Here is a 9,941-nt window from a genome sequence, read left to right on the forward strand (position 1 = left end):
CATTATTCCCTGCAGCTGGATTTAAGCTATTTAACAATCAAAGCAGAATATATTTGCACTGGCAGGTGATGACACTGTATTTCAGAAATTTAGATGTGAGAACTATTGACATACCTAGATACTATTTATTAATTGGTTCCAGGAGCTGTGACAAGTAATAGAACAATGAGTACCAAATAAATTGTTTGGGCTGGAAAGGGTAGTGAATCACATGGTAACTGACACCAACAACTTCTACCTTATGCATCAAGTACTGAATTTGATGAGTTCCAAAGCAGTTGAATACCGGGATTTGACTGTTACTTTATGTTCACTGCATTCCACAGTACTGTGAGTTACTAATTCTGCCATTTTATTGGTTCACATGACCATTACAGTGTGAAAAACTCAACATATATACAATAACTACCAACAAATCCTGACTCTCAAATATATGTTCTATACTTTGTTAGTTCCATGGTAAAGTTGAAGACTAATTTGTAAGCCAGGGATCCCTTAAAAATAGATGGAAGCAAAGATTTATTACAAGTGCATTACTGCAAGGTAAAACCTCAGGGCACAAGCAGAAGGAACATGAGTCATGTAGGATGGGGAGCAAGGGTAGTTTCTTAGGACACTCTGCTCTTCTCCTTTGCATGAGATGTGATTGAATGGCCAGAGAGCACATCTATGTTACTTTGTGCATCATCTTGAGCTTGGAGGCAGTAGTCTTCTGATACAGCATTTTAACATAAGAAAGTGGGAAGATGACTTAGGGGCATATCAGGTGAAGCTGTTCAATTGAGGCTTGGAGCTCCATAAGACAGTAAGAGGTGGCCAACTTTTTTGTTAGCCAAGGCTGAGCAAAGCAACCAAGCATCCGATGTGGACACCATGTTAGACTTATCACTTCATTCCATGACCCTTACATTCCATATCCCTTTACTAAATATTCAGGGCCTTTCAGAGTGGACTCCACTTTTGCCCTGTGGATTGTATGTGGCCTTTAGATACATCCGTAGCAAAATATCTCAACTTGGCTTTACCAGCATTTGAAGATGAATAATTCTTCATCATAAGATGCTGTCTTTAGTGCATCCTAACAGGTTTAGCAAAATTCCTGGATTCCAAGCGTTACATGGCAGAACTTCCTCTTCACCTATTTGTGCCAACCCAAAGCGTCTTCATGCATTGCCATATTTTGCATAAGTGACAAAATTGTCCTGATTTCTACAATCCAGATAGTCAGAAGAATCTATTTGGTCAGGCTTCCAATTCTCTCAATCTATCATTATTGGTCAAGAAAAAAAAAAGAGCTAACAGCTGATCTATATATTAGTCAGTGAGCATACACACAAGCAGGCCATGATGGTCGTAAGTGTGCATGGTTTCCAAAGCATTGCATTTCCTTGTTTTTCCTCTTCTCCAAGTATCTATTCTCTAACTTTGATTCCTTATCTTAAAGGAACCTAAATAATGGGTCAAGGCAGAGGCTGTGCTATTGCACTGGAGTTTCGTCTCCACAGACCGCACTATTTAAGTGAGCTCAGTCCTCCCTTTAGCAACCCTCTGCTTAAGTGGGGTGACTATGCAGACTCCTACTCAGACTGACCCGTTATGAACCCTGACTCTTTTACACAGGGCTCAGATGACTTTAGAGGAGATACTGGAAATAAAGAACAATTTCTATTTTCTAGAGGGGAATGGAACCATAAGAGAAAATGAATACAACTCACAGGCTCTACTGGTCATGACACCTCGCCTATTCTGGTTTAAACAGTGATTGTGTTCTGCTGTCATTACACGTTTTTATTATGATCTCTTATGTGTGCTTCACTAAGCAGAGTTTTGCTTCATGTGAGAATTAAGTCATTCTGAAATGCACTCAGAAATAAGTTCTGATCAGAACCAGCCCACATCTTAATGACGCAAGGCTTTCCCTTTTTTCAGTTTTAAAATTAGGGAAGACTTTAATGCTATCCTCTAAATCTTGTCCTGTTATTCTTCCCTTAATACAATTAGTAGCTCAGATTTGCATTTTGCTTTGTGGTTTTGAAAGCACTCTCAATTTGATTCAAAATCCTAGCAACTCACAAAGGACAAGTGGAGTCAATATTAATTTAAAGAAAAAATATGTTTAAGCATGTGTTATGAGGGAGATACTGCTCGGGTTTCCAGACAAAGGAAATAAGGTTGTGGTATTCAGTTACCTACCGCACTTGTTAACTGGAATTGGTGTCATTCCTTCTTTCCCATCCTTCTTCCACATCACTGTTAGATATTCCTGTGAATTCACAATGGCTGATAGATGTCCCGTATATAAGTATGTTTCCAACATCCACTTAGAGTTTGCTTTCTATTTCTATTACAGCATCTTAACTACTACACTCTGTTGTGAACAGGGGCATCTCTTCAGTTTCTTATGTATATAGTGAGTTTATTTCACTGCTTTTTCCTCCTGCTACTATTATTTGTTCTTCCTGGAATTCTATTTGTTGTCTTTGGGGATGTTATAAATCCCACATATTTCCTACAAATGCAATGCTTCATGCTTACTCTAGAGAAGTATGCTATTTCTATGCATGTGACCCCATATAGTACTGAGTTGCACACTATTTAACACATAATCTTTCTCCAGTTATTGCCTGTCTTAGTGCTGCTTCCTGAGCTAGATTGTGAACTTGATAAAGAATGGAGTCCCATATATGATACCTTCATAGTTACCAGGTACTGAGAATTTGATTTCTATTGTATGAGGTCTTTCTGGATGAGTATTTGATCTTCCCAGAGACCGGAAATATTGACTTAGTCAGAAAAAATGTTATCATAGAGGAAATTTAAAATATGAAGGTAATCTGGGAATTTACAGTGTTTCTAAAGTGCATACCACGTTTTCTACTTTTTTAAACTATCCTTTCTGACCAGGATCATTCTATACTTTTTTTTGCCCTTCAGCAAGGCCAATCAGCACAAAACTGCTCTCAGGAAGAACTCTCGCTGCTGTGTTGGCAGCATCTCTTCCTCTAGCCGAGCCAGCAGTTACGTCACATATTCCAGAATGGTGTGACTCATGCACACCTAGTGCTCTTTGCTGCTGCAGTGCATTTGCAAAGGTAAGAAAGAAATGCTGTGTTAGGACATGCATACGTCTAGGACATTCCTTTAACCTCACACAGATGATCACAAATTAGAGAACTGGCAATGATATAGATCTACAATCCTTAAGATTGTAGATCTATAAATAATAAAATTGGTCTTTATTTTTATTTTTCTGTCTATAAGAATAACAACTGGTTTTTCACATTGTTCTCAGAAAATGGAAGGACATGGCAGTGACAGTTAAGAGTTAGTGTTAGCAGAATATCAGTTTTCACTTCTGCTGTTCTTTCCTGTCTGTCTGGAGCATTTTACCTTCCATATCAAATGCAGCTTCCTCTTACATCCATTTCATATCATGTGTGAAAAGGCATCTGTGTTGATCAGATTCTGTTTATGATTGACAATGTGTAAGATTACTTTGCTATTAAAGTTCATCTTTTATCTAATAAAATATGTAGGGCTGATTAGACATAGGATAAATATGGATATCATACAAATTACTAGACATTTAAATAATTTAGGGCACTTCAAAGTTTATTTTTCAAAAAGTTTCAAATTATTGTATTTACTTTAGGTCTATATTGCTGATATGTCTTATGAATGATCTCCAAGAATAATACCTCATTATTGACATGGGGAACAACTGAAGCCAGTTTCTATGGGCATTTTACATGGCTCTTCAGAATGCCAAAATCAAATTTCTCAGTGATTTCCTCTTTCTATTTTGATGTAAATAGCAAATCTTCAGCTGTGCATATAAAGAAAGAGGGAATGTGGAGGAAGACAAGAGGAGTTCCTCTTGCAGCTGTAGGGAGCCAAAAATTAATACAGTCTAGTAAGGAGCAAAGCAAGCTGAAGCCACAGCAGCAGAGGGATTAATAGAGGACTCTCCTAGCTGTGCAGCATCTTAAATGAACGTTTTCTCAGGTCACTGCGGTTAATGAGTCTTATTTACAGGAAGTAATTTAAGGAATGACTTAACTCCCACATCATGTAGAGCTGTGCCTTGACCTACAAGAGTAATAAATAAGAATTGTCTAGGTCTATAATAGAAACCAGGGTTACAATGTATGTCCTGTGAACTCATCAAAGGAGCTGGTAGGTGAGTAATTATTTCTTTCCCCAAGGAACAAGCAGAATATGAACCAGGAAAACCTATTCAGACAGAAAACTAACATACTTGAGAGGCTGACTGTTAGTTAGATGAGATGCGTTAACCATGCCAAAAATGCATGGTTTGCCAATGACAACATAATAACTGCTTGAAATGTGAAAAAGCTTTTAACCAGTGGAATACCCTTTCTATCTTAGATAAAAGGGAGATAATGAAGTCAGACAATTTTGAGCTCTTGGAAGGTGGTTAAGTAGTGGTTGTCCATGATCAGAGACTTCTAGGAAAAGCAGAAGGGATCTAGGGACTTCTAGGGATGGTAGTGCTGATTCCTTTGGATTCTGTTTTAAGTTTCTGGCAGATAAGATGAGCACACTAGTTACCAGCTACTCTGTAACTTGGGATCTCACCAACAGCGGACATGACAAGTAATGATCGTCCCTGTGTGTTCTGAGTAACAGTTGGCAAACAATCCCATGGCTTACATAAACATGATTAAATATGAAGAATACAATCCATTCAGGTACTTCTAATCTTCTCAAAAATTGATAATTGGTGACTGAAAAATGACTACAAATATTCTTGGTAAATTAGAATTTTAACAATTGAACTGAATTCTTTGTTTTGCACATAATTTGAATAGCTTGTCCTTACCTGTCTGGTTAGTAAATCTTAGTCATGGTTAAAATCTTAAAACTCTGTTCAAGCACCATCTTCTCAGCATAGCTTGCTGAGCACTTATCTCCTTTAGTCATGACCGCAATAAGACAGCATCCTCATTCTCCTCATTTTTCTTCATACGTAGCTTTCCTGGCTGTTAGTAGAATCTACCACAGCATCATGGAATACATCTGCTTATTTTATGTCTCTTAGACAAGGATATTCCTTGTGCAAGTTTGCTGCAAAAATGTGGGTGGTGATGTTAAATTTTCGTTTCTAGCAGAAAAGATGAGCTTTCAAATTAATGGGCATATGCTGTTTGCTAAATAAACTCAAGCCATTTACTTATAATTCTACATTTTCTCAACAGCTTGGTTTTAGATTATCTTATTTCAAATTCCTACCATAGAGAGTGTGGTATGTATATGTATATATTAGCCATTATCCTACCACTGGTGGAGTGGCCCCTACACATGTAACTTCATGGAAGAAAGGTTTGTTTGGCTTGCAGTTTCAGTGGGTTCAGTCCAAGATCTGCTGAGTCCAAGGCAGAAACAGAGTCATGGCACAGGGCAACTGTTCACCTCCTGGTTTCACCTCCGAGCAGGAAATCCAATTGCAAATTCATCAATGGATTAATCCACCAATGATTTTAGGGGCCCTGTGAATCAATCACCTTCCAAAAACCCCAACTCTAAACATGAGACTTTTGAAAGGCATTTTAGAGCTGAACTATAACTATGTGTGCATGTATGTGTCCACATGTTCTCATAAATGCATGAGTCTATCATTTTAATTCTTCTGGCATCCTTTCTTGAAGGATAATTTGAACCAACCAATATTTTGGAATACACAGCAAATCCACCATGGAAATAAAAAGAATATTTGACTTAGATTTTGCAGTTAAGAAATTAAATCCCTTTTTAAAAATTCACTAATTATATAAACTTGGATTTCAAATTGCTCTACATGTCCATTTCTTCACTTGCAAACTAATAATGACTACCTCATATAGTTGCTATGATGTTAAATAAGGTGGCTTTTGTCTGAAAATTTGTTATAAGATGAATCATTCTATTAAAGTGAGAATTTTTCTCAGAAACAATTCTTTAGTACTACTCTTTCAGCGATGAAGTCATTCAAGTAGTGTTTTAAATGGTATGCCTTGCATTATACTGACAATTTTTTAATCACAAAGATTTTATTTCACTGAAATTGCAATGATTTGTGGAAGATAGTAGATTCTAGGCAAAATGTTTGGATTAATGGAAGTAAATTCTTTATAATTATAGATGCTGTAAATGTGAATCTTATAAGTTAACTGCTTTTACTTTATTCTATTCATAAGTAGAGTAATTATATTTTTGTTATGACTAACAAATTCACTTGAATAATTCAGAACAACCACAGAATTTCTTTTGTATTTCTTCTATGATAACTTTGCATTTTTTTCTTTTTCTGGTTTTATTGTTATTTTGAAGCAGTTATATAATACCTCAAATGGCAGTCTAATAGAATTATGGTTCTTAGGGGGCTGGGGATTTAGCTCAGCGGCAAAAGCGCCTGCCTGGCAAGTGCAAGGTCGTGAGTTCGGTTCCCGGTACCGGAGAAAAACCAAAAAAAAAAAAAAAAAAAAAAAAAAGAATTATGGTTCTTAGGATATTATTTAATAAATTTACATTATATAACTACAAATCTTCTAAAAGTAACAAAAAAGAAAGAAAGGTCTCAGGACTATATTTTTTAACAAAGAATGCTGTATTCCAGAAAGATGCAGCTAGAATTTCTAGCCACTGCTTGATTGTATTGTATGATACCAACTTTTTGTGCCTATGAATTCCCAGCAAGTTCTACACACCAAGGACGGTGAGTAGCCTGAAAGGAACATCTATTTAACTTCCAACCCACCTAATTTAGCCATATTGATCTATAGGATTTGTTGCTTATTAAATTATATGAGTAGCTCCATATCTCACTAAAGTACTTTTATTTTCTCCTTTCCAATTCATAGGTTTCTTTATTATGTTTTGTTTGGGTTTTGGAAGGAACTTTGAGAAGGCAACATTGGATGACTAAAAAAACCTTCCTAAATTAAACTAGTTAGATCAAATAGCAACAGCAGGGGAAACAGCTGTGATGAGATGATAAAGTGAGATTTGACTAGAAAGAGGTGTTAAAAGAAAACTGAGAAGTAACAGGAATTTAAGCATATAAGGAATGACTAAAGAAGTAGGTCACTGAGAGTGTGTGGATCAAAGAGTCCACAGACTTCCAAAGTGTAAGGCTAAGAAAATTGGTAAAGGAAGGAGAACACAAGTATTGAAAAGAATGAAAATCTTCAGATTAGGTAGCTCCTTGTAAATTCAACCCCAGGTACTGGGATCCGCAGTGTATATTGAACTTAAGTGTTTCAAAATTCAGATTCCAAACTATTGTTTAGCATTCAATTATATACACATGCATGCATAATCTAACTTAATCTGTTAAGTAAATACTTAGCATCTACCATATGTAAAGATGTATTACTTTACACATTGCTAAATAAAATCAAACCATTTCCTTATAATTCCACATTTTCTCAACATCTTGGTATTAGACTTTTTTCTTCAAATTCTTATAGTAGAGGACATGGTATGTGCCATATGCATATTATTTGGCAATACTTCAAGAATAAAAAATTAGACAATACTTATAATACTAAAGAAATTTACAAATGTATCAGAGAGATAAAGAAAAACCCATGATGTGGTTGAGTGCTGTGTTTTTGATGCAAAGTTCTATTTATTGTAGTAGTTCCCAAGATAGCTGCTCATAAGAATCAACTGAGCAAGTTATAGAAATACAAAGTGCTTTTAGTTTTGTCACATCCAAGACCTGTTGGAATATTATAGAAAAGTACACACTATGATACAAGTAAAGTTTTTAAATGTACAAATTGGGCATATGAGAATAAAGTGCAGAAAAGTTCAAACCATGGGGGCTGGGGATTTAGCTCAGCGGCAAAAGCGCCTGCCTGGCATGCGCAAGGTCGTGAGTTCGATTCCCGGTACAGGAAAAAAAAAAAAAAAAAAACAAACAAACAAAAAAGTTCAAACCATGGTTTCAAGATGGCCAATAATACATATTCGTAAACAGATGAAGTGAAAAGTGACAGTAGGTAGAAAACTGTGCATCAGAATGTTTATAATGTCATGACCAGAACTTCATAATTTAATACTGTGGAACCACGGAAGGTTTGAGGAAGGGTGATTGGGTCTCATGTTTCTCAGCAAATATCAGTAGTAGTAGGTTGAATGCCAGGTAGGACAGTTATACAGACGCCTCCATGGTTCAGAAGAATACTGCAGGATCTGCATATTAAAGTTGCTTTACATGGATGAAGTGTGAGGTACAGAAAGCAAGTCAGAAATACTTGAAAAGATAGAAAGGAGTTTAATTTAATGTTTCTCTCCTGGAACTTTGCATTATTGCATTAAGTCAAATAATGCACAGATATGAGTGGAGCAAAAAATCAATTCAGATTTCAGCAGTTTCCATGTTTAATACTAATGAAATATTGATGTGGAGGAATGCTAAAATCCTGTTACTTCTGGTCAGAAACTTAAGAGAGATATGAAAACTTGGAATAGAAATTTGGACATCATGTTTACTCAGGTTGAAATACTGGTGTTTAATGCAATAAATGGGGAGAAATGAAGAAGATCAAAGAAGAAAGACACAAGAAAAGGGAAGTGGAGATAGTGAGGGAAAATGAGAGTGGATAGTCAGGAAGAGAAAAAGAACATCAGAAATGTGTATTTTCATTCACAGTAATGAGATAATAATGTTGTATAACTTTTTAATAGAATAAAGATAAAGACATCATGTATTTGGATCATTAGGAAGGAAATGAAGTTCTGTGACTATGATACATGCCTAGTGCTATTTTTTACCAAGAATCTGGTCTTCTTTTTTCCAGGCATTAACTCACCTATATGCTTGCAGGCAGCATTTGCCCTTTGATCAAAGCTTGCAAAGATACTCATGAGAGATATCTTCCAAAACTGCTTCAGAGAGAGTGAGTAAGTGTGTTGGAAACCAGAGTAATTTGAGGTGGATTAATGGCACAGCATCTTTTAATGTAATGTATTTTTAAAATTTAAATATTCACTATATATTTGTAATATCATTTTTAAAAATTTTAAAATATTTTTGTATTAATATATGTTTGCTGTACATAATGTTCATATTCATCTTAGGGAATAGATATGTGTGTTCCCCTTCCCTTCCCTACCTACTTCCTTCTCTCCATTTCCAAATTCTCATCCCTATTTTCATTATTGTTATTATTTTTACTTTTAGTTCTTATTTAGACTGTTTATATTCATTGTGGGTATTTGGTACGAGTACCTTGTGTCAGGTACTCACAGTACATTTTGATCACCTCCTATTTGAAGTTAAAGTCAGAGCCAGCAGAGAGACATTGAAGACTTCAGTAGAGCTCACCAAAACCTTCGCAGAGCAGCCTGATCCCCGGCGAAACTATTCAGTTCAGCAGAGGCAGGTACTTCAGATACTTTGATACTCTGCTTGTTGAGGAGCAAATTATATATGCGTGACGCAAGGAAAGACATACTTTGATGAATGGAGGAGAATTGTGATCCAAGGGTGGTCTGTTTTCAAACACGAATAAGACATGAATATGGTAGTGGAACTAAAAATTAAGTCTTAGAAAATAAAATCAGTGCCCCACAGAGGCAGAAGGAGCTGTTGAAAGAGAAGGGTAAACCTTTTGTTAAACAGGCATTTGCCCCGAGAACCAGGGTATCTCGTAGAGAAAGTGGGCGTTTATAACCTCTGTCAGTTCCTGAGGGCCAACGTTACCTCCCAAGACGTTTCTAAAACTCCGTGTGCAATAACCATTGTATCTTCTCCCTACCTAAAGAAGACTTTCAGGCGGGAAAAGGGCGGAAACAAAGGAAACTCACTGAGAAAGTAACAGCAAGACCTAGGTAAAGTGGCAATTCTGATTCAGTGACATGTACACAGTATCTCATTTTCTAGATTTAACAAGCTCATATAAAATGACTAAATAAGGACTGTAATCTGATCA

The 9,941-nt window shown here is 36.2% G+C and overlaps 1 long non-coding RNA gene across 1 annotated transcript; it reads left to right on the plus strand.

Annotated features, from left to right (window-relative positions):
- Positions 1 to 6,627: 6,627 nt before the first annotated feature.
- On the plus strand, positions 6,628 to 9,378 carry LOC102008799. The gene is made up of 3 exons (XR_259105.1): positions 6,628 to 6,715; positions 8,808 to 8,906; positions 9,286 to 9,378. It is a non-coding gene; the product is annotated as an uncharacterized LOC102008799 (long non-coding RNA).
- The last annotated feature ends 563 nt before the right edge of the window (positions 9,379 to 9,941 follow it).

The sequence above is a fragment of the Chinchilla lanigera genome, unplaced genomic scaffold, assembly GCF_000276665.1.
Source record: "Chinchilla lanigera isolate Chin_1 unplaced genomic scaffold, ChiLan1.0 scaffold00001, whole genome shotgun sequence".
Classification (NCBI taxonomy): Eukaryota; Metazoa; Chordata; class Mammalia; order Rodentia; family Chinchillidae; genus Chinchilla; species Chinchilla lanigera.